Raw genomic sequence first — 26,801 nt, 5'->3', positions numbered from 1 at the left:
CTCTACTCACCTCTAGTGATAGCATAGACCTCTCAACCTCTTAGGTTTCTTCAGCTCTAAGAGTGAACCATAAGAGGGATGTTGTCATTCCACTTCTGCCTTTTCTAGCTCTCCAGAAGCCTGGACTTAAGCAGCCAATAACTCATTTGTTACCCAACAGGTCTTCAGAGTATAGGAAAACAATGCAAAGATAAGACATACCTACCCATGGTGTGGTATCATTTGCTTATACTCAGGAACTCCCTTGTTACAAGTGGAGTCTTTTTCTCTTAGAATTCCTCAAGATTAGTTGATCCCCATTTCATGGGATCCTGGAGAACAACATTCATCAAGGCATTTTCTTCTAGAGTGTATAAATGTCTAGAGGAGTTGCATGTTAGGGGCAGTTTTGTCAATACAGATTTTTTCCTTATTTGCGATGCCAGGATTCTCTCAGATGCCTCTGTACATCTGACAACTGGTAAAAATGCCTCTCACTGCCCAAACCCAGCTTGTGCAGAACTTCTATCCTCAGATGCTAACCCTCACTGTGCTCTTCCTCACTTTCCCTCGTACCTAGCCTATACAACCTTATTGTAATTAGCTTATCATACTGTAAGCCACCCTTTGCAGGAAACTGCCCTCCACAGGGAGCCTCTTTTCTTGTCACTTTAGCAAAGCTACACTGTAACTAACTTTTAAGCAGGCACCTCCATGCTCTACTCATCTCTGGACCAAGCACACCTTTCAAATTATTTAATCAGGCAATACTTTTCCTAACTTGTGGGTTCTTTACATAGATCAAAGAAGTAGAAATGAAGAAAAGAAATTAACAGATGAATAGATGTCTTCCCTAGCTTACTCCTCAGTAATCTCACAAAAAATTGTGTGACCAAACTGTGTTAATAAGATAGCATCTACAGGAAGATCACGAGGAGTTGACAAGCCTGCATGCAGTGGGGGATGGTGATGACTCTGACCCTCCCCCATCTCAATGATTAACTGATATTTCTTCACTGTTTCCCTTTAAAAATTTCATGGTTGAGCAGAATCTTCAGAGGTGGTTTTCAGGGGACACTGACTCCATCATCCCCCCAGATTGCCAGCATTCTGATTAAAGGCCCATTTCTCCTCCATCATTTATGAGTATGTAATTGATTTTTTAAGCAGCAAACAGCGGGATTTGATCTATTCAGTAACAATATTTCAAAAATCTGTGTTCCTGTCCGTCTACTTTATCTTTAGTCTTGATTTACAGCAAGATACGAACATAAAGTGCTCATTCTAAAGATGCTCATCCACTCTTCTTTCTCTCCAAACTGCTCAAATTTTCTGAGCATGTCTGAAAGAGTATATGCAATCAAAGTATTTGAAGAACACAGAGCTCGTCCATCTACTAAACTCAAATTTTAATCTAACTTGATATCTAGCCCAAAGCTTTGAAGTCAGAGAAAGGAGTTGGAAACAAATCCATGGAAGTTCGGGTAAGCGCCTTAGGCTTGTAAGCAAGACACTGTCCATAGATCATTCTGTTTAACCCTCATAACAAGACTATAAGATAGTTATTACTTAGACCACCTGATAGATTAATATAAATGAAATTCAAGGGTATCTTACACAGAGTGCCACAAATATTACAGTATATCCAGGGTTTAAGACAACTCTTTTCATCATGCCATGAGAGTAATGTGGGATTCATTACTTTGGCAGGGTAAAATAAGTAGTTTAAAAAACTTTGGACATGCTACGTGTCCAGGCATGCTAAGTGACATCAATTCAGTGAATGCAACTCTCCATTTGATCTGACATTTCACAAAGTCTTTAATCCATTTTAAATAAATTCATCTTGTTAACAATGAGAAGGGCTAGGAAATTATAAAAAAAGACACTTTTTCTTCCAAATACTTTATATTTTACAGAACAAGGAAAAATCTTTAAAATAATTTAAAAATATGTCATCCTAAAATTGTCACTCTTCGAATGACATAGATTTCCACTTCTTTCCATAAAGCCAATGCCCATAATTTAACACATTTATTTTTTCACTAGTCTTGAACTGCAGGCATCCTGAAACATTGTAGAAACCTTGAAGAAACTTTTTTTTTTTAACTTCTCACAGAAGACAGATACACACCAAGGATTTTTTTTCAGGACTTCGCAAAGTCCAATTTAGTGTTTTATCAATTCTTATTTAACTTGTTCCCAGTCCGCTATGCAGTGATTATTGATAGAACTATGCCACAGGTTTTATCAATACTAATAAAGCCGTCACATATTTGTACAGATATTTCTATAGACATACTTTAAACACAGTATCATAGGGATAAATTAATCTGTCACCAGATTTCTTTTGCAGGAACCATGTGGGCAGTGCAGGTGAAAAAGTGATACCTCCATTGTTGTCCGATTTTCCAGGTAAACTGCTACCTGAAAAAACCCAGCTTTCAATTTGTCTTCTACAATATTTTTTTTACAGTCTAGTATATCACATAGATGCATTACAATGTAATTCATCCATTTGCATGTCTGCCTTCTCCATTAGAAAGATAAATTCTGAGAAAATGGATCGTGTCTGTTTCATTTTAATATTCTGTGACCTTCCTTGGGTGATTGTAAGTACACAGACAAGTCCCATGAAATTCTGAATGAATAAATGAATGGTAGCTCAGGGTTTCCTGTCTCACTAACTCCATGTATTCCCCTTTTCACTCATATTTCTTCTTAAAAGGGAATGCTTTAATCTAACAGCCCTTTGAAGTTAAGCTATGAGAAGCAATGTGTGTTGGCAGGTAGAAAGTTTGTCTCATAGAGGATCTATTTTTGGCCAGTCTAAAATAGCTACTCTTTCTTCCATGGAGAATTGTGAGCCTACACATACTATGGAGAACTCGAAGCACATGAGAAAGAGGAATGATACCCCAGTAGTCTTGATCAGACAGCGCTCAGCCAGAATGGGACAGGGACAGGGTGAGTAGCAGGAAGAAAGGTAAAAATACAAAAATAGAAACAGGGAAACAAACACAGAGGGAGAAAGTTCATCCGAGGTTGATTCCATAGGAGAAAAAGGATGATGCAACTGTAAAATTATACACTCTGTATGACTCTCTAGACTCTGTATATGTTTGATGAGTTAGCTGGTGTTCTGTTCATGGACTGTGCCTGCTTGCCTTTCTGGACATTTTGGGGGTATAATGTTGGGATCACAAAATGAAACAAATTATAGTTGAGAGATATAAAAGAATTAAAACTGTTTCCAGATAATGTCCTTATTTCATAAAAATATCAAGGGCATTCACCAACTACCCATTTCACTAGTTCACTAAATCCCCCACATGATACCTCATTTCTCTGGAAAACAATACTGTATAAAGCATCCTTTCCATGCATTTCTCCAGATTAAAAGGCCCATAAACCACCCATGTTTACCCATTCTATCTTCCAGCTCCCACCTAGCCCATTGACCTCAAGCACTGACCAGAAATAACTGGCTTCAGTTATTCTGGAGGATACTCAAGTGTGTATGTGAAATACAGTCTCAGAATGTTTTATTTTCTATAAGGCTCTAGTGGGATTTGGTTTTCTTCTCCCAAATCTAAATAATATGTTCAATTTACTACAACATAGTCAGGAGTGAGGCACATAAAGAAGTTGTTCTCAATCAGGCACATAAAGTTAATATAAACAGAATGAAAAAGGAATATGAAAAGGCAAAGAAACAAGGGGAAAAGACTTTCACCAGAGTGATTTCATCAAACATTGATTATCTAAATTGTAATTTATTCAACAAATTAATATACAATGAGATCCAGCAAATAAAATAGAGTAAAAATAACTAAAATTATAGTGTTCAAAAAGTATGTGCATACACCATTTTATATTTCTATCAAAATATACAAAAGGTTCTGTTTCATATACATACTAACTTTGCTACAAAGAAAATAGAATGGTATGTAACTATAAAGCAGATAAATGTAACAAATGTACTTCACTGGCCAGAAGATGAAAAGAATAGTTACAGTGGATCATTTCTTAATCTGGGGAAAAAATAAAACAACAAACATAATTGTTGCTGAGGTATTGGAGAAAGTGCTGATTGAATAAAGAAGGGCATACTTTAAACTTTTCATGTAGTCCAGCAGACAGACTTCATGTTCTCCTTCTCTTTCTGCTTTTGCTCTTGAGAGTTATCAAGTCGCGAGTATGAGAAGGGGCCATGGAAGAATACCAACACCTTGGGCAAATGTAGTTCTCCTGCGCAACAGAAAGAGATAAATGAAAGGATGAAGCATGGTCATCCTCAAGGCAAACCTTGCCAGCTGTCCTCAAGGGGTGAGACACTCCAGGGCTTAATAAAATGTAGAGGGGCTTTTCATAACTGATCCTCACACTACTTTGTTTAGCAAGCACTTACTAGTAGTGGTACTACTACTATGATGCATTTGGCCTACAGGAGCAATTTTATGAACAGAAAAGATGATTTTAAAAAATTCATTTAGTTAATAAATATTTATTGCAAGCCAAATGTGTGTCAGCCACTCTAGGAGAATTTACCAGTACTATGGTTAAAAATACGTAATCTCGGGGCTTACATTCTAATGAACTAACAGAAGTTGGCACAGGCCAAAATGCACTATTTAAAGAAATTTTAAAATATTATATATATATATATATATATATATATATATATATATATATATTTATTTATTTATTTATGTATATATCTTAGAGATACTTTTTAATGTTTGCCATTAACAGTATTTTCTCTGTATTAAATTTATTTCGCCTACTAGTGGTCATTGGAGAGAAATATGAGCAGGGAGTAATATTTGTAGAAATAAGTTTTTAAAGTAAAAATTTGAAAGGCATGTTGAGAAAATTAATTTGTACTATTGATTTTCTTTTTTGTTTTTCCTTTTCTTTGAATCAGAAAATGACCACCATTATTGTATTTAAGTAAAGGAAAACCTTAATTCAGCTGGGAGAAGCATAGTTTGAGAACCACTGATGTAGGAAAACTCTTGAGTCAAGTGGAACTTGATGACTGAGCAAGAATAACAGTTATTAGAAATGATTAAATGTTCAAAAGCAAAATCTGAGCTTCGTAAAAATAGAGTTACCATATGATCCTGCAGTCCTACTCTAGAGTTTCTGGAGAAAACTCTAATTAAGAAAAGTACATGCAGTATTCACAGCAGCACTTTTTATAATAGCCAAGACATGGAAGCAACTTAAATGTCCATCAACAGATGAATGGATAAGAACATGTGGTACATATACACAGTGGAATATTACTCAGCCATAAAAGAGAATGAAATAATGCCATTTGCAGCAACATGGATGGACCTAGAGTTTATCATACTAAGTGAAATAAGTCTGACAGAGAAAGACAAATATATGACATCAATTACACGTGGAATCTAAAAAATGATACAAATGAACTTATTTACAAAACAGAAACAGACTCACAGACACAGAAAGCAAACTTATGATTACCAAAAGGGAAACGGGGGGAGGGATAAATTATGAGTTTGGGCTAACATATATATGTGACTATATATAAAATAGAAAACCATCAAGGACCTACTGTATAGCACAGGGAACTGCACTCTACATCTTGTAATAGCCTATACTGGAAAAGAATCTGAAATATATATATATATATATCACTTTGCTGTACACGTTAAACTAACAAAACATTGTAAATTAACTATACTTCAATTTTAAAAAACCCTGAACTTCTTTCAGGCAGGAACCCAGAACTAAGGTGTTCCCTGAAGGTAGCTAGGGACAGTCCTCAAAATCCAAGTGGGCAGCAGAGCTATGACATGACAAGAGCACTAAGAACAGGAAGCTAAACATGTTTTGTGCAGCCCAAATCCAAGGTGCAGAGACAGGTTCAGGGGTGGGGCTACAATATGAAGATCCTGGGACCAGGAGGAAACAGGAGGGTCAAGACAAAACCAACTGGAGGAAGAGCTTCTTTGTGCTGTTTTGAGAACTGAATTACATGGGATGATAGCCACTTCCCACAGGCAATTACTGAGCATTTGAAATATGAGTAGTCCCTAGATGTGTCATCTGTGTAAACTACATATTGAGATTCCAAGATATAGTACAAAATATATAAACCAATGTAAAAAAGACCATTAATACATTTATAATTTTACATGTCAAAAGGATAAAAGTTTATATATGCCACAGATCTATACATATGTGGCTTCTAGGAAATGTAAACTTATAAATGGTGTTTATATTTCTACTGGACAGCATATGTTTGGAGAGTGGACTCTCAACTTTCTTGAACACATACCTCTGTCAGTAAACACAATTTAAATGCATCTTCTACATTTATTTTTAAATGATAGATCTGCCAAGCTCTATAAAAATTTGGTATATTTTTGTAAAATGTGTGGAGAAATAGAAAATTTAAACAGGTAAAATAAAAATAGAGATAGAAATTCTAACACTTTCTTCCAGCTCTAAGTAGATCATGTGATACACTTTTGGAAGCTAAAATCTTTTATTTCTAGGAGGATTATAAACCAACTAAACAATCTTATGTGGATGATCAAGCCAGGCTTAAAGGACCAGAAAGAGAGAATCCAAAATACGTGTTTACTTATAAGTACATTTTAAGTCATATTTCAAATGTTGTGTTGGGTTGAAATGTAACACTATAGTAAATTTATTTTATGTATATGCATAAATACTAAATTACCATAAATATTAATTTTACATAAAATAAAATATGATTCTTTCATTGAACAAGTCTATGGAAAATCAGAGTGCTGAGATGGGCAAAACCATAAATATGAGAATAATGTCTACCTGCTGGCTGATTTCTCTAACTGTGAAGGAAAAAAAGTAAGAAAAGATGAAAAAAAATACTTATAGAGGATAGGCTGCATAAGCTTTGATTTATTAAATGGGAATAAATGCCCAATTATCTCAATTACATAGTAATGTATCCTAAGCGCATACATTATTTAATTCATACAAATTAGGATTACAAGCACTCAAAGCTGGCAGGAAAATCAATAAACATCCCTTCCACTCTTTAAAAGTGAACATGCAGAAGCCCAAACTTCCAATGATGGGAAGAAAGCACGTGGTGGAGAGTCATGGGGGCTAAGATCACACCCTGGTGCCAGACCCAGACTCTGTCTCTTTCCCGGTCAACATCATCTTCTGAGTTCACAACTATAGCACCCTATACAGAGACAGTTTTAAGTCTGGTTTGGTTTTGAGCCATGTTTGATTATTCTACCTTCCCCTTTCTCATGGACAATACTTTTATAACTCATAAATAAAGATATTGTTTCCAATTTTTTCCTAACTCAGAGTCAAATGTTTGAATAACCTTAATTTCCAAACTGTGTAGGGTCTGAGTTAATAAGATTTTACTGAATGTCACAGCAAGGGAAACAGCTCCCAGGTCTGCAAGTCCATTCTCTACACACGTCATGCTTTTACTTTTGTTGTGATTAAATGAAACATTATGAATTCCCCAAATAATCACAATATGTTTTTATGATAAAGTACGCCATTATGTTCAAATATTTATCTTACTCAGTGTAACAGTAATGATGTGGGCAACACTTAATATTCTATTGCACTTTCCCTCTTGATATTCTGGGTTAGAGTGGAGCAGATGTTCATATATTATAAACCATATTTTAAAGTGCACATGTGCAAGCATCAATTTCCTTGTGTGTTAAAAATCAACATAGCATTTTTGAATATGAGAATGTTAAAGAAAGGAGAAGCAAATGTTTGGTGATTAGGGCTTTTACCATTCACAGGCTAAATTTTATATGCTTCCCTTTGATAAAGATTAAACTTATAAAATGAAGAAATTATTAAAATATTTCTGTTTTTTGTATTTAGTCAAATCTGTTGTAATTATGTCTATGTACGTTTTAGAAAGAGAAGAAACTGTCGATTGTTACCTTGCTGGTATACAGTTTTTCTGATCGAATTTTGTAAGAAAAGAACATGCTACTACAACCTTCGAGTGACATTTTAGTTTAGCACGCAACCAGAAAGAAGATGAACTTTGAAAAACACTTTTAGGGTTTTCCAAGTAGTGAAAAATATCTCTTAATTCTTCGATAGTTAATTAATTATCCCTTGAAACATCTATATTAACTTTAATTTTTAAATGTTACATGCTTCAACATTTCTGTGAATTTGCTACATAAACTTTGATGTAATTTGCTATCTACATGGTATCATATTACATGATTTCACAGCATTTAATAATTAGTATATTCCAACAAAGTTACTGATGTGATGGACAGGAGAGATATTGATGATGTAAGACTGAGTGAGACTATTTTTATAATTAGCATATTTCTGTAATGGATATTTTTCTGATCTAAAAATGTTTCTCTTTATAAGTCTCAACTTCTGGGATTCTGATAGAGCAGTGCTACTCAGAGAGTGGTACCCACATCACAGGGAGTTCTGGACCTACTTGATACTGATCAGCTAGGAGACAAAGGCAGGGATTGAGAGTTTACATTCAGGAAGTCTTTGAACACTTCGGCATTGCCACAGCATCCGGTCCCTGCCTGGTGGGACACAGCAGAGCCCAGTTCAGGTGATGTCAGACTTGTGTAGGTGGTTCGCATGGGTGCTACTCATGCACAGTGAGACCGTGTACTGGGATGTACCATGAGCTGGAAAAATTATTCAGAAAAATAAGTTTCCTTTACTTGTACCTCAGCAAGGTAGCTAATTCCTGTGAGCCCTCCCTAAGAGCAGAAATATGTATCCTCTAGAGCCGTGTGGCCCTGTGTGGTAACCACTCACCACCTGTGGCTATGGAGCCTCTGAAGTGTCCCTAGTCCAAACTGAAATGTGCTGTACTGTACGTGTGTATTATACACCATGTTCTGAAGCCTACATAGATAAAAAAGGAAAAAAGAAAATCTCATTAGTAATTTTATATTGAATTACTGTTGAAACAATAATTCTTTTGATATTTTGGATTAAACAAAATATGGTATTACCCTTAGTTTCATCTGTTTCAGTTTATGCGGGTTTTTTATGCGGCTATTCAAAAAATTTTAATTTAAATGTGGCTTGCATTTTATTTCTATTGGATGGTACTGCTCTAGATTATCTTCATCAGACTATGACATCTAAGCTTTGCGGTGAACACTAGATAAAAATTACTCTAATCCATGATGGTGTTTGACTCTCTGAGCCTTCCTTCATATGAAAAAGTTACCAGAGGGCTTCCCTGGTGGTGCAGTGGTTGAGAGTCCACCTGCCGATACAAGGGACATGGGTTCGTGCCCCGGTCCGGAAAGATCCCACATGCCGCGGAGAGGCTGGGCCCGTGAGCCATGGCCGCTGAGCCTGCGCGTCCAGAGCCTGTGCTCCGCAACGGGAGAGGCCACGACAGTGAGAGGCCCGCGTACCGCAAAAAAAAAAAAAGTTACCAGAATGCAGTGAATGAGTTTAACTGCATGAAAGTTTGATTTGGGTTGGTTAGGGTAGAAGTTGAGTGTGTTGGAGGATTATTTTTAATCTGTTAAAAGATTTTAGCTACAGCCCACATTTACTTATAACAACACATTTATTAAATGCCAGAAGAAAAAATAGAAAATAAAAGTATATAAAATAGATTTTCCAGGTACTAGCCAATACTTAAGCATTGAAAATCATATTTTTAAACTTAGAAAAAAGTGAAGAAAGAAAGAAAAAATAAAGTAAGCATTCATAGAGCCTTGATCTTAATCACTGTACTGTATTAATGTAGGTTATAATATTGTGATATCAAAAATGAATAGGAAAAATCTCATACAAATAGAAAACATTCTGTTTACTGCATGTGCCCAGAAGGTCCCTCAGGGCTGAGTTCCAGGGATAGTGTGTTTTTTTGTTATCCTAACAGTACTAAACATTTGAAAATGGGTCTATTTTCCTCTTTGTTTTCATCATTGGGAAGCTGCGAGGCTTTTTTATGGCCCAGCTTGAGCAGCTCCCTAAGAAGCCCTGACTCTGTAATTGTAATCTCATGGTAGATTTAACTAATTCTTTTCCAATTGTGTTTCTCTAACTCCAAATCTTGGCTTAGAATGATAAGAAAAGAAAAGAAAAACTCAATAAACGGTACTATCTCTAAAATATTTACTGAACAACTCATGCCTATAGTGGTTCTTCCATGCTTTGTGTCTTCCAGACACATATTAGCAGCTCTTTTGCCTCTTCCTGTTTGTCTATTTTTGTTCCCCTTAAACCTTAATTATAAAAATGAGATCACCATGCAACATTTAACCTAATTCCTGACTTATGCTCTACTAAATGTACACAATGCCTTACCTAACCAGTTGGCTCCTTTTTTGGATTAAAAAGAGTAAGAATGAAGAATTAAGTAGTTAAAGAATGAATGACTCGCTGATCCTAGTTTCCCCTGAGTAAATCTGCAGGTGGACCCCACAGACACAGGCGGACCACGTGGGCATGACAGCATCCAATTGCAGGCAGACCACATGGGCAAGACAGCATCCAAAAGAACATCAGGAGAAGTCAGCAGGTCTGCACGCAATGGAAAAATGATGAAGAATCTGACCTCCTATCTCAATGATTAACTGAGATGGCTACCACTTTTCCCCCTTAAATTGTTGTGGCTGAGCAAAATCTTCAGAGTTGGTATCTGGACATGAGTCTACCTTCGCCCCAGATTGTTGGATTTTCTGAATAAACTACCTTTCTTCTCTACCAACACTTGCCCTTTGATGACTGGCTTTTCAGCAGGGAGCAGCTGAACCTGAGTTCGTAACACAGAGACAGCCCTGGCAGGAAGCCCATTTAGCTCTATCATACAATCAGGACACCTGATTAAGTCAATACACACAAGAGAGATGGGTAGCCATGTATGGGCAGCAGGGGATGTAGGACCAAATGCTCTTGTGTGCTTAGGAGCACAGAGAACATCCCACAGAATCATTTTCAACATGAAAGCAAAGATTTGGTTTTATACTCAAACATAAAACTTAAGAAGCTTTTCCCTCTGAGAGAATAACCACTATAAGAGGGCCACAGAAGCTGCACTAATTAGGAATTGTGTATCCTAAGGCTACCTCATTAACTGCTTTGTGCCTCTCTTTCTTCCTGAGTGAAAAAATAGTGCACACTTTTCAGAATTCTTGTAGCTAAATCTTGGACAATCAACAAGCCATATTTATTATTATTAAGGTAATAGCCAGTTGTTGATAACTTTACAGGTTGCAAAAGAATACTGATCCCCAGGAGAAGGACAAGCACAGAATAGGAGAGCTTGACTGTGCACAGGATAAACTCCACTGCTTTTCCATTTTGACTTTTTGATGTATTGGGTTGGCCAAAAATTTTGTTCGGGTTTTTCTGTAACATCTGTCCAAAAACCCGAGCGAACTTTTTGGCCAACCTAATAGTTAAATCTCCATTGTTTCTGCAGCCTCTAAAATTCTGTTGTTCGTGGACCTCTGACTTGGAAGAGAGGCAACTGAACACCTGGCAAGGATGCATAATACTCAAAACATAAAGTTGCCTATTTAAATATCTACACTTTCCTTTCATTTATCCTCTCAGCTCTATAACATTAATTATGAAGTCTTGGAAGCCTATTCTAATTATTTGATGTTGCAATTTTGTTTACTTTAGACAGTTGGAGAGAAGATATTTCTCAATTAAATATCAGGAAAGTAGCTAAAATATCTCACTCTGTGAGAAACAGTGTGGTCTGTAATATCTATCAGTTAGGTCTCAAGATTTCAACAACTTGCTGCTTTTACGCATATATTCTCTGCTGGGAACTCAAAGACCAGCAAATAGTGCCTTGAAATGATAAGCAATTAAGAAGCACAGGGAGAAGTTTCTCAACCAAAAGGAAACAAGTCAAGGAACGTGTTGAGAAGCAGAAAGATCTATCAATAGGTAAGAACATAGTTCTCAGCTCCAGTGCTACCTCAACAAGCAGCTATGCTGGAAACAGCCTCCTGATGTCCTGAAAGTGAAAGCAAGACATATGTTTCTGGCAGGAAAGGATATAAAAGAGTTATTCATAGGCTGACTCTTGAAAGAATATATTGAAGGACCTTATTTTTCTGTCTGGTAAACAAAAATCTTTAATATGGTCACGTAGTAAATAATAGATTAATTGTGATTGTGAATATTGCAATCCCACCACAGCTAGAAAGTTCTGGAAGCCAGTTGATGTTTCTTTGCCTCTTGACAGATGCTTAACATAGTCATTTGTTCACTCATCCATTAATTCATCCACATTTTCAAAAACTGTGTGTAACAGGTTCACTGCTGGGGATAAGAAAGTAGAAAAAAAAAATCACTGTCTTCGCAGAACTTACAGACCACAAAATGTCTCTCCCTTTTGTAAAGAATAACAAAGGAAAGAAAAAGATCAACAACCCCTTGGAAATCAGCTCTTAGTACATTTTTATATTCTTGTAATTCATTCTACATTCTCTATTAAAAAAAAGAAAGAAAGAAAGAAAGAAAGATAGAAAGAAAGAAAGAAAACATTGGAGTTTAGAAACAAATTGATCTTTAAAAGGCAAGAAGCATATGTGCCGTTTTCTGCTTAGCTTGAATTATTGAATTATGGGACCAGCCTCCATACTGGTCTTAGAGAAATGCTTCTTTTTTCAAAAACGTGGCAGATCATAATACAACCTAGTATCATTATAATAGATTATGAACCACTGGACTATAACCTTGAATAAATTGTCCTGGAGTTGATATCCAGCAATTTTTGCCATGATCACTGACAGAAAAGAGGAAAAGTTGTCCCTTCCTTGTTGAAAGACTAAGGACTCAGACAAGAAGAGAGAATAATGGCCATTTAATGATAAGCTGTCAGCTTTATCTAAATCTAAAAATTTGGTGGGAGGTCTCTAACAAATACACATTTGGTCTATATTAATTGATTTTCTTTTACATAGTCCAAATAACTTAACTACTATTAGATAAGAAACAACATGGGCTCTGAAAAGAGCCATGGCCAAAAGGATAGAAAGGATTTAACACTGCTAATAAGCTTAATCACATGTAAATATTTGCACTGATCAAATAGAAACTATGTATCATTTCAAACATACATGGAACAGCCAAAAACACCCACAACAAATATTAACAAGTTTGTTGTAATACCAGTAAGGTTTTCAAAAAAAATAGAACTCAAATCCAAAATCACTGATCAGAATGCATTCAAATTAGAAATAAATAGAAAATAAAGGGAAAAAAATCTGTAAACCTAAAAAATTATGCAATATCTTTCTAAAGAACTCTTGGCACTACAAGGAATTCATAAATAAGTGATGATAAAAATATTAAATACAAATCCCTTCATATACAACCAAAACATAATCAGGAAAAACTGATAACCTAAAATATTTTCAATAAAAATCCAGAAAAACTGAAAAAATGTAAATTAAGCTTCAACTGAAAAAGTTGCATCATTAAATAATAAAAACAACTAAAAGGGTAAGAATAAATTTTTCTAAGAAAAAAGCAAAGATTAAGAAAATAGTAGATTTGGTAAGTGCGATATGACTATATATTTTACAAGTTCAGAAAAAGGCAAAAAAAAAGAAGACAATTAAAAGTACAAATAAATAGGAGTAATACATTAAACATATACATTCATTCTTAAATAATAAAAAATAGAGAATATTTAAACCATCATTTATTAGATGCTTATGATAATAATTGATAAACTAGACAGTACACAAAAAACTTTTCTGAGGAAGTATAAAATCTTGTCAGGCTGATAAAATAAATTTCAGTGAATGTTCTATACTTCTATTTTACACACACAGAAGCACATACATGTGTACCAGCCTCTCCCCCATAAGTTTTACCTCTCATGTTCTACTCTGGCATCAAGAAACAGATAATATGCATGTTATATATCCTGTTTCAGAGCCTAGAAACAAATGCACAGCTAACTAAATCATTTCCTAAGAACAATGTAGCACTAATTCCCAATGTAGAAAGGGAACATGTAAGATAATTCTGGACAACTATCATTGTGATATCATCAATATCAATGTTAATAAAACCTTGGCAAATTGAAACCAGAGAATATCAGATGAAGTCCTTGGACAAGCCATGCTAGTATTTCCTGAGTCACCAGGATATTTAATATTAGAGAAAAAATTAATGCAAACCACCATATTAATACATTACAGGGAAATATCAATAAAACAAAACTGGTAGTTAAACAAATCATAATGATTATAATACATAATTCCAAACTAAGTTCCCAAACTCAGTATTCATAGCAAATAATTATTAAAGGAATCACTCTTAATCTATTAAAGATAGTTCACCAAAAGAAAAAATTCTTGGTGATGAAATATTAAGAGACTTCTTATTAAAGTAATGAATAGGGTAATGATGTCTGCTAATACCCCTATGAGTCAACAACCAGAGCTCTGAAGGAAGTAAAATAATATGAGACATACATACTGAAAATTAAAAGTTAGAGCTGTCATACTTCCAGACGTTATCATTATCTAGGGAATCTAAGGGAAACAATGGATAAGAGTACAACCAGAAAGAGATTTAAAGTGAAAAAAATTAAGGAGAAACATCTTCAAAATGCCAAAGTCAAAGGTTTTCTTTATACTGAATACTCTTTTGCATACCAAAATACTACTAAAACTAACACCCAAAGCATAGAAAATCATGTTGCCTCCTCTTGACCATCATATTCAAAGTGCTGCTTCATGGCAGCTTGCCGGGTCAGCTTAAGCCATGCTGAGCCATCAGGGAGACACTCTGTGTTTCAGCCTCCATGTTTTTGTTTTCGTTTTTTTGTTTGGGGCGGGGGGGTTATGGGTTTTTGGACCTGCCAGGTCTGCAGTTCCCTCTTGATGGCTACCTGGGTGTACCTGATATTTCCTCTTCTTCCCTCTCCACAAACATTTCAATGGTTGAACCTCTTTTTCTGCATCCTTTTTCTCAAACCAATGTTTGTATATGCACAAAGTATCAGAAGATGTTACCATTGACCTCATGTTGAAATTAAGTAATCATCAAGGCCATTGTTCATGAGTTTATTTCCATTCCCTTTCAGAGTTTGCCATGCTCTTCCAACATGTTTGCATGTGTATTTCTCCAGGAGAAATTCATTTTCAAATGGTCTACAAAAATCTGACACATTGAGATAAGCTTTAAAATATACCATTAATCTTTCATAAGGAGATTATTTGAATGTGGAAAATTATTTATTTTGTGTTTGTGTGTGAGAGTGGGAGACAGAGGGGTAAAGACATAGAGACAAAGAGACAGAGAGACAGAGAGAGAAATAGAAACAAAGAGAGAGAGAAAGAGAGGGAGAGGGGGGAGAGAGAGAGAGGGATGGAGGGAGAGGGAGAGACAGCTGAAGAGACACTTGTGAACTGAGTTATCAAACAAGTAAGCACATTTCCGAAACATTTTAAAATGTACTATCATATTTTAATTCAGTTCCTAAAAATCATTTGTTTTATTTTCTAGTATCATCCTGATGTATAGTCTTTTCACAGAAAGACCATAAAACTCATAAATGCTTGATTTTTTAACTCATATATTAAGCATGTGCCTTGTTGCTTTATTATTCTCTGTTGACTCACTTTTTCCAGAAGCAGCAGAAAATGTCAGTCAAATATATTGCCATAATATTGACATACATTTGACTTTTTCCTCTTAAATGTGTTTAAAAATAATTGTGCTGTGCTCAAGAGCATCCATTCCAACCTTCTGCCCATTACACCCTTGAGAGAAGCAGGTCCCTGAGTTCGCATACAACTGATTTAATAAATGCATCTTATTTCCTCGACCTTTTTGCCATCTCTTACTCCTTGACCTAAAATATTAAAATGATATTCAGGATCCCCAAAATGGTTAAGTATTCTTTTTTTTTTTTTTAACGTCTTTACTGGAGTATAATTGCTTTACAATAGCGTGTTAGTTTCTGCTGTATAACAAAGTGAATCAGCTATAATTATACATATATCCCCATATCTCCTACCTCTTGCTTCTCCCTCCCACCCTCCCTATCCCACTCCTCTAGGTGGACACAAAGCACAGAGCTGATCTCCCTGTGCTATGCGGCTGCTTCCCACTAAGTATCTATTTTACATTTGGTAGTATATATATATGTCCATGCCACTCTCTCGCTTCATCCCAGCTTACCCTTCCCCCTCCCTGAGTTCTCAAGTCCATTCTCTGCATCTGCGTCTTTATTCCTGTCCTGCCCCTAGATTCTTCAGAATCACGTTTTTTCTTTCCTTTAGATTCCATATATATGTGTTAGCATACTGTATTTGTTTTCCTCTTTCTGACTGACTTCACTCTGTATGACAAACTCTAGGTCCATCCACATCTCTATAAATGACCCATTTTTGTTCCTTTTTATGGCTGAGTAGTATTCCATTGTATATATGTGCCACATCTTCTTTATCCATTCATCTGTCGATGGACACTTAGGTTGCTTCCATGTCCTGGTTATTGTAAACAGAGCTGCAATGAACATTGTGGTACATGACTCTTTTTGAATTATGGTTTTCTCAGGGGATATGCTCAGGAGTGGGATTGCTGGGTCATATGGGAGTTCTACTTTTAGTTTTCTAAGGAGCCTCCATACTGTTAAGTATTTTTTTTTTATTTAGATTTGACATAAGAGTCACCATCTTCTATTCAATACCATCTGGCATATGCAATTTACATATTTAATTTGTAAAAGCCCTTCTGTTACAGGAATGATCCAGTGCATTCAGAGTTCTTACCTTCAGGGAATAAAAGTACAGCGCACATTAAAACACAAAAATAAGTAATACTGAAATACTCTGACCACTTAAATTGTGTATGTGTGTGTGTTTGTGTGTGTGAGACAGAAAGACAGAGAGAGAAGCTTATGTAATTACCAAGAAATGACCTGGATCCCTTTTCAAAGATGATTTGCAGAAAGCACTGGTACTGGTATGAAAGCAATGTGTTGCCTAATTCTGTTGGATTGAGTGTTTTCATTGTAATCTAACTTCATAATGACATATTTTTAAAAACTATCTCTTTAAGGGTGGAAAAAAGGGGGATGTGAACCAACAAATCATGCTGTGGATGTAGGGTTACAATAACAGTTTTTGACTAAATTCAAACTATGCTTTATAGTACTGTAATTCTATATAGTAGGGTATACATTATATAGTATATAGTAGGAGATTATCTATCTAGAGACTTCATTTCATTTTATAACTTTCATTATTTATTTTCCTTCCTGATCTTCCACCTTTCCTGCTTTTATCATTTTCTTTCTGTTTAGAATACTTCCTTTAACTATTATTTAGAGTAGCTCTGCTGGCAACAAATTCTCTCAGTTTTCTTTCACCTGAGAATGCCAAGGTTCTCCATTCATTCCTGAAGGTTATTTTCACTGCATTCATTATTCTGGGTGAAAAGTTATTTTCTTTCAGCATCTGAAAAATACTGTGCCATTTTCTTCTGTCCTCCATGGTTTTGGATGAAAAATCCATTGTCATTTAAATGAATTTTCCTCTATAAGTAACATAATTTTTCTCTCAATGCTTTTAAGTTTGTTTTTTTTAATTTGCTTTTAGTTAAAACTATGACTATGATGTGTCTTCATGTGGATTTCTTTGGGATTATGTTATTTGGAATTCATATAGTTTCTTAAATCTATAGGCTTTTGCCCTTTCCCAGATTTGGAAAGTTTTCAGAGATTATTTCTTTGGGTACTTTTTCAATCTTACTCACTTTCTCTTCTCCTTCAGGGATTCCAATGACATGAGTGTTAGATCACTTATTACAATAATACAGGTCTTTGAGGCTCTGTTCATTTTTTTTTCTTTTCAACCTATTTACCCTCAATTGTTTAAATTGGACTGTGGCAATTTTCCATCTTCAAAATCACTGATTTTTTCCTCTCTCCCCTCCATTCTCTTCTTGTGCCTTTCCACTGAGAATTTTATTTTCTTTATTGCATTTTTCTCTATTAAAATTTCCATTTGAGTCTTCTTTATGTCTCCTCTTTCTTTGCAGAGATTATATTCTTTTTATTGGTTTCAAAGGTGCAAGCAATTTATCATTGAAACATTATGATTATTGCTTTAAAATCTTTGTCAGATAATTGTAACATTTCCGTATCTCAGTGTTGTCAACTATTGTCTTTTCTCATTCAGTTTGAGATCTCCCTGGTTCTTGGTATCGTGGACAATCTTCTTCGGGAAGATGGATATATTGGTAAGTATACTATGAGCCACTAGATCTTACTTAATCCTTCTATTTTAGCTGGGTTCCTCTGATGCTACTCCTTCAAAAGAAGGGAAGATACTGCTTGACTTCTACTAAGTGGGGGTAGAATGCAGAGTTCCATGTTCCCCACTTGGTCTCAGTTAAGTCCTCCACAGGGTTGTGAGTTCCAGCTCCTGCCTACACCTCCCATGAGACTCCTGCAGCCGAGAGAAGTGTGAGCACTCCCCACATGAGCTCCTTTGACACCATGATGGTGAGGAAAGAAGGCGGATTAATTCCCCCAGGAAGTATTGAAATTCCTGACTCTCCCCTAGGTCTCCTCTGACACCACCTAGTAAGAGAGGGGGACAGTCACCTTGTTACTGCTAGATGGGGATAGAAGCCAGTGCTCCCAGCATTGTCCCACTGACACTTTGGGTGAGAGGTAGACAGATGTTAGGATCTCCATTACTTCCTACTGAGGAAGAAACTCCCATCTCCATAGTAAGTCCTCTGGCACCCCCAGAGGGGACAGGAGGGTGAGAGCTGGGGTATCTGTTACAATCTTGTGAAGGTGGGAGTAGTCTATACTCACCACTTGGCCTTTGCTGGCTGTTGGGAGTGTTTTCTGTGGCATTTAACTGGATTAGAGCAGATATGTCTATAAGTTTTCTGTCTCAGTAGGTTGCCCTTTTGCTGGTACTTTGTCTAGAGAAGGCAGTCTTTTTGGTGGCTTTCCTCCCCACTCCCCACCCTCCCCACCCTGCATCATTGCCAACTTTGTCTGCTCCACGTCTGGAATATATGAAGTAAAAAGAAAACCCAGGGAGCTCATAACCCAATCATTTCTCCAGCCCTGAGGTCTCTAGTCAGCCTGCCTTCTTTCCTTCACCTTTGAGAGTCTTTGTGTGTGTGTGCACGCGTGTGCGCGCGCATGTGTGTGTGTGTGTGTGTAGAGAGAGAGAGAGAGAGAGAGACACCAAGATTTTCATAGTAGTTCAGAGAGAAATAAGGCAAAGTACAAAGTGCATCTTCCAAAACATAGTAGTTGCTTTCTTATTTTATAAAATATTATTTCTAAATTGTGCATACAAGACCTATTTGACTTTAGGTACTAAAGATATAGTTTCCTACTCAAGGGTGTGTTTTTTCACTCTCTCAGTGATGTCTTCAATAATAGCTTCTCTTAATATTAATACTATATAATTTAACAATATTTTGATTAACGATGAGTACCTTTATGATTTAAGATTTTCATTTGCCTAAATTATGAAGATATGATCTTATGTTATCTTGTAAAATAAATTGTTTTTGTACTTTTCCCATTATTATCTCCAACTTATTTAGAATTATTTATGGAGAATCATGTGAAATACAGATTCATATTTTTCCCCTATGGACATTCAAAACAGCATTAAAAGAATACCCTATTGCAGTGCAACAGCAACTTTATCATAAATCAAGTGTTCATATGTTTGAGTATTTTTTTAGGACTCTCTAACTGGTCTTTTAACTTATTTGCTCAGATTTTTGCAATAGAATAATCTGTTAATTAAAATAGCTTTGTAATCATCCTTGTTTCTATAAATGCAAGTCAGGTAATCTTACTTGTTTTTACATACGTGTTTTGGGTATTTTGTTTATCTTGTCAATTTACAATACATACCTACACTCCTAAACACATACACACTGGCTAAAATTTTTATTGGGGTAGTGTTTAATGCATAGACCAGATGTGGATTTGACATTGTTATAATGTTGAATCTTCTAATACATGAACAGAGTATAATTTCTCATTTATGTATGTCTTTTGAAGTTATCTCGATCCTGCCTTACATACTGTACTGAGGTCTTTCACACCTCCTTTATATCTGTTCTTTGGTATTTAACAATCATAGATGTCATTATACATGACATCTTATTTTTCATTTCTTTTTCTACTATTTGGTTGTTGGTATAGGACAACAAGGAGTTTTGCATGTGGACTTTTTGGCAACTTTGCTAAAAATCACTTACTAATTTTAATAGCTTATACATAGATCATTTTCAATAATCTACATAAACAATTACGTCATCTGTGAATGAAGCAAGTTTCATTTCTTGTCCCAGTCCTTGTACCACTATTTAGCTTTGTCAGCTTATTAGACTAGTCAGAACCTTCAATAAAATGTGGTGTAGAAGCTATGATAATAGGAATACATCAGGATTATCACCTGGTTTTTGTTCTGTACTATGTTAACATGTTGACTTACATTGATTGATTATTTCACAGTTTCCATGGGTCAAGAGTGTGAGCACAACATAACTGGAGGGTCTGCTTAGGATCTTATAAAGCCAAAATCAAGATGCTGTGTTCCTTTCTGGAGGCTCTGGGGAGGAAAACTTCCAAGCTCATTCAGGCAGTTGAATGGTACAGAGTTGAGGTCCTCCTTCTTCCCTGCCTGTCAGTCAGGGGTCTGTTTCAGCTTAAGACCAACTTCCCTTCCTCCCCACAATTCCTTCTCATATGACTGCTTCATCTTCAAACCAAAAAACAGTGTGTTAAGTTGTTCTCACACTTCTCATCTCTCTGACTTCCATTTCTGCTTTGTACTTCTACCTTCTTCTACCTTTCTGTTCTGCCACTAGCCTGAGAAAGCTAACTGCTTTGAAGGGCACATGTGATTAGACTAGGCTTACTTAGATAATGTCCCTTTTCTTAGATAAGCTGTGTCATATAACACAATCACAGTAGTGATAGCTCATCACTTTCACAGGTGCTGGGAATAGGGGGCATAGAATTTCAAGAAGGTGAGCTTTACAAGCATTCCTAGAAATTTTTCACACTACAGATAATATTCTTTTCTTGGCAAGAGATTTCTGAAAAATTCTGTGCAAATTTTGTGTTAACTTCTCTCTAGATATTCTGGGAGTGGGTTTTCTTTTTGAGATGTGTACTATTATTTTATTTAAAATTCAATTTAGTAATTTTTTCAGAATTTTTGCTTATTCTTTTATCAGATCTAGTAAGTGATTTTTCAAGGAATTTATATATATCATGTAAATTTCCACTTTAACTGGAATAGCATTTTTGAAAATTTGCTCTAATATTTTTAAGCTCTATAATCTGTTTTTATATCCTATTTTATTCTTGATATTAATCTGTGACTTCTCTCCTTTTTCTTTTTCATGCTTAGTATATAAGACATTTCAAAGGACTAGCCTTTGAGATTGTTAATTTATCTTTTGAAAGGTTTTTCCTATTTTATTTATTTCTGCTTGATTCTTTTTTTTTTCTTTTTCTTACCTGTTTAGATTTATTTTGTTTTCTTTTGTCTTCAGGTGGACACCTACCATTAATTTTCCACATTTTGGTAGTGTATATATTTAAGGCTAGAAATTTCCACTGACCCATTAATCTTTTATCTTCATCCCCTTAATTATACATCTAGTTCAATTTTATTCAGTTAAAATATTTACTATTTTCCACTGCAATTTATTTTATAAAAACATACTTTATATTTTAGAATAGTTTTATATTTATCAAAAATTGAGTAGATAATAGAGAGAATTCTCATACCCCCATACAAACACACATATACATAGTCCCCTACTATTAAAATCTTACATTATTATGAAAAGCTTGGTACAATTAATGAACTAGTATCAATGTGTAATTTTTAAGTCAAATCAATACTTTTTTCAGATTGCCTTAGTTTTTACCTTGGTTTCTTTTACTGTTCCAAGATCCAATTCAGGATACCAGACATTTAGTCATCATACCTCCTTAGATTTCTCTCAGCTGGCACAGTTTCTCAAGCTCCCCTTGTTTTGGATAACCTTGGCAGTTATGAAGAGCATTGGGTATGCATATTATAGGATGAACTTTCATTGGAATTTTTCTGATGTTTTTCTTATAATTAAAGTGGTTAGTCATTTTGGAGAGGAAGATCACAGAAGTAAAGTGCCATCTCATCATATCGGGGAATAAGCCATCAGCATGATTTATGACTGTTGATATTGAACTTGATCACCTGGCCAATGTAGTGTCATCTGGTTTTTCCACTGTAAATTTATTCCGCCTGTCTTTTTCAGACTTAACTCTTTGGGAGAAAATCTCTATGTACAACCCACATTTAAGAAACAAGTAATTTCTTTTTTGTTTATTGAGAGTCATTTTGTTTAACTTCAAAATGTTTAGTAATTTTTCTGGCTACCTGTTTTTGCGACTGTTTTCTCTTAATTACTAGCTTAATTTCACACTGTGGTCAGAAAACACAAACTGGATTATTTCAGTTTCTTGAAATTGTAGAGATTTGCATTACCACTCATTCCATAGGAAACTTTTGGTAAATGTTTTATACATTCTTGATAATAATGTGTATTTTCTAATTGTTGGGTGCGAAGTTCTATATATGTGAATTATACAAATTTGTTAAACTTATTCAAATCTTCTAAACCTTTAGCAAATTTTTATCTGTTTCTGTTATCAGAAAAGATATATTAAAAACTATTTTCAGCATTTGATGGAAAAAACTGAGCAACAAAATAAAGTAATATTGGATTATAACCCAAAGTTTAAAATAAATACTCATGAATCCATTCTGATATAAATAAATGATTGCATAAATAAACAAATGGGGGAGAAGGGACATATTCCTCATGAAAAAGAATTCCAAATAATTGATGTAGGTATCCTGCCCTCAAGGAAAGGAAACATAACAGACAAACATACACAACTGATAAACACTACCTCAGGCAGGTGATCAAGGTCAGTAGCCACAGTTGTAAGTCATGTTTATAGTATGTACCTTTGATAAGATGTGATGAGAATGGCATTTCACCTCTGTGGTCTTATTCCAAAAGATCATAACCCCAGCCTAATCATGGGAAAAATATCAGCATCTTTGACAAAAGTCAGACAAATAAGACTAGGAAATATCAGGATATATGAAACTTTTTGGAGTGAACCATATATTTAGAGGAGTAGGGTTTCTTTGGGTGAAATTTAGGGGGTGATGTGTATTTGGGAGTTTGGTACAACACACAGAGCACACTACATGGAAGACACAGATATAATAACCTGTGTCCCTTTTTTCCACTCTCTTACAAGAGAAGTAGTGGAGAGGGTCCTGATAAACAAAAGGAGTTCCATGGAAAGAATTCCAAAATCAGGAGTTTTAGAGTTCTAAACAAGCTGGTTGCCTTTGTGGATAAAATAAGAGTTAAGATCCCAGATTCAGGAAGGGCTGGAGCACAGGAGAAATATGCTACTTCTTGGGAAAAGAGGTGTTACGTGATTGAAAAAAAGGAAGCCAGAAAATAAGGAAAAATGGAAGGAAGGAAGCACATTATGTTAGAAAAGAACAAATAAAAGGAATGAAGAACAGAAGCTAACATTTTATTGAACATCTACTGTGTGTAAACCCTTGTATTTGACCCTCCTCTGTGTATTATTTCTTTTAATATTTTCATATAACTCTATGGAGTAAGTAGAGGAAGGAGTTGTTAGGAAATTAAAAAAGAACAAAAAGAGAAGATGGCAGTGTGGGAAGATGCCGAGTTAGCATCTCCCCACATCTAGGGCACCTGCTGGCCACTGGTGGGGCACCCTGCCACCCAAGGAGATGGGAGGAACCCCCAAGTGAACCAGTAGGATATGGGGGGACTGAGGGGGGAGGAGAAGTAGAGGCTGGAGAGGATCAGTGCCCCTGGGGCCAGGGAGATCAGGAAAGGCAGGCAGGAAGGGCCCTCCAGAAGGAGTGGGAGAGGAGCTGAGGGCATATGCCCTGCTCACTTGCACCCAGAAAACCTGCTGGGCTCCCAGGTGAGGTCCCCAACCCTCTGAGACCAGGGTGGGGGGCACACCTGGGCCCCTTCTGTTCCTTGAGCCTAAGCCCCCACCCCCCAGAGCTCCCAGGGCCTTTTCCAGCCCTGTGAGTCCTGAGCATTGGCCCTGCCCACCACCCAAACCTCACCCTTGCTTAGGTCCCACACTACACAGCCAAGGCCTTTTCCCCCACTTTTTTTTTCTTTCCCCTCCTCCTCTTTTTTATTATTGTGGTACTGCTTACCTTCTGGTTGTTGATTCATCTATATTTTTATTTTTATATTATTTCTAATATCTTTTAGTTTCCTAGTCTAATTTTAATTTTTACTTTTTTATTGTTCTCTCTCTTTTTTTTTTTTTTTTTGCCACCCCACATGGCTTGTAGGATCTTGGTTCATGAGTTGGGGGTTGGGCCAAAGCTCCTGCAGTGAGACCTCTGAGTCCAAACCACTGGACTAACAGAGAAACTCAAGCCCCAGGGAACATTCATTGGTGTGAGGTCTCATGGAGATCCTCATCTCAACACCAAGACCCAGCTCTACGCAACAGCCTACAAACTCCAGTGTTGGAAACCTCAGGCCAAACAACCAGTAAGACAGGAACACAATCCCACTCATAAAAAAAAAAAAATGAGACATCAAAAAATCTGCCACAGTTGAAGGAGCAAGGTAAAACCCTACAAGACCAAATTAATGAAGAGGAAATAGACAATCTAACTGAAAAAGAATTCAGAGTAATGATAGGAAAGATGATCCAGAATCTCAGAAATAGATGGAGGCATGGATTGAGAAAATACAAGAAATGTTTAACAAAGATATAGAAGAACTAAAGAACAAACAGAGATGAACAACACAATAATTGAAATGAAAAATATACTAGAAGGAATCAAAAACAGAACAACTGAGGCAGAAGAGCAAGTAAGTGAGCTGGAAGAGAAAATGGTGGAAATAACTGCCAAGGAGCAGAATAAAGAAAAAAGAATGAAAATAATGAAGACAGCCTAAGAGGCCTCTGGGACAACACTAAACACACCAACATTCAAATTATGGGGGTCCAAGAAAAAGAAAGGGTATGAGAAAATATTTGAAGAGATTATAGTCAAAAACTTCCCTAACATGGGAAAAGAAATAGTCACAAAAGTCCAGGAAAGGCAGAGAGTCTCATACAGGATAAACCCTAGGAAAAAGTCACATATTAATCAAACTAACAAAAATTAAATTCAAAGAAAAAATATTAAAAGCAACAAGGGAAAAACAAAAAATAGCATACAAAGGAATCCCCATAAGGTTATCAGCTGATTTTTCAGCAGAAACTCTGCAGGCCAGAATGGAGTGGCAGGATATACTTAAAGTGATGAAAGAGAAAACACTACAACCAAGATAGTTGTAGTTTGATAGATTACAATCAGTTGTAATCTGGCATTCCTATACACCAACAATGAAAAATCAGAAAGAGAAATTAAGGAAACAATCCCATTTATCATAGCAACAAAAAGAATAAAATACCTAGGAATAAACTTGCCTAAGGAGACGAAAGACTTGTACTCAGAAAACTATAAAACACTAATGAAAGAAATCAAAGATGATGTAGGGCTTCCCTGGTGGTGCAGTGGTTGAGAGTCCACCTGCTGATGCAGGGGACATGGGTTCATGCCCCAGTCCGGGAAGATCCCACATGCTGCGGAGTGGCTGGGCCCATGAGTCATGGCTGCTGAGCCTGCATGTCCAGAGCCTGCTGCTCCACAATGGGAGAGGCCACAACAGTGAGAGACCTGCGTACTGCATTAAAAAAAAAAAAAAAAAAAAGAGATGATGTAAACAGTTGGAGAGATATACGATGTTCTTGGATTGGAAGAATCAATATTGTGAAAATGACTATACTACCCAAAGCAATCTACAGATTCAATGCAACCCCTATCAAACTACCAGTGGCATTCTTCACAGAATTAGAACAAAAAATTTTACAATTCATATGGAAACACAAAAGACCCCAAATAGCCAAAGCAATCTTGAGAAAGAAAAGTGGAGGTGGAGGAATCACCTTCCCCAACTTCAAACTATACCACAAAGCCACAGTAATCAAGAAAGTATGGTATTGGCACAAAAACAGAAATATAGATCAGTGATTCAGGATAGAATGCCCAGAGATAAACCCACACACATGTGGTCACCTAGTTTACAACAAAGGAGGCAAGAACATAAAATGGAGAAAAGACAGCCTCTTCAATAAATGGTGCTGGGAAAACTGGACAGCTACATGTAAAAGAATGAAAGTAGAACACTACCTAACACCATACACAAAAATAAACTCCAAGTGAATTAAAGAACTAAATATAAGATCAGACACTATAAAATTCTTAGAGGAAAACATAGGAAAAACACTCTTTGACATAAACCACAGCAAGATCTTTTTTGACCCACCTCTTAGAGTAACAGAAATAAAAACAAAATAAACAAATAGGACTTATTAAAATTAAAATCTTTTGCATAGCAAAGGAAACCATAAAGAAGATGAAAAGATTACCCTCAAAACAGGAGAAAATACTTGCAAATGAAACAACAGACAAAGGATTAATCTCCAAAATATACAAAAACAGCTCATGGAGCTCAATATCAAAAATAAAAAAAAAGGCAATCCAATTAAAAAATGGGCAGAAGACCTAAATAGACATTTCAAAAAGGAAGACGTACAGATGGCCAAGAAGCACACGAAAAGATGCTCAACATCACTAATTATTAGAGAAATGCAAATCAAAACTACAATGAGGTAT

The sequence above is a fragment of the Monodon monoceros genome, unplaced genomic scaffold (genome assembly GCF_005190385.1).
Source record: "Monodon monoceros isolate NGI ecotype Baffin Bay Population unplaced genomic scaffold, NGI_Narwhal_1 Super_Scaffold_16, whole genome shotgun sequence".
Taxonomy (NCBI): Eukaryota; Metazoa; Chordata; class Mammalia; order Artiodactyla; family Monodontidae; genus Monodon; species Monodon monoceros.
Note: the sequence above shows the minus strand (reverse complement) of the source record.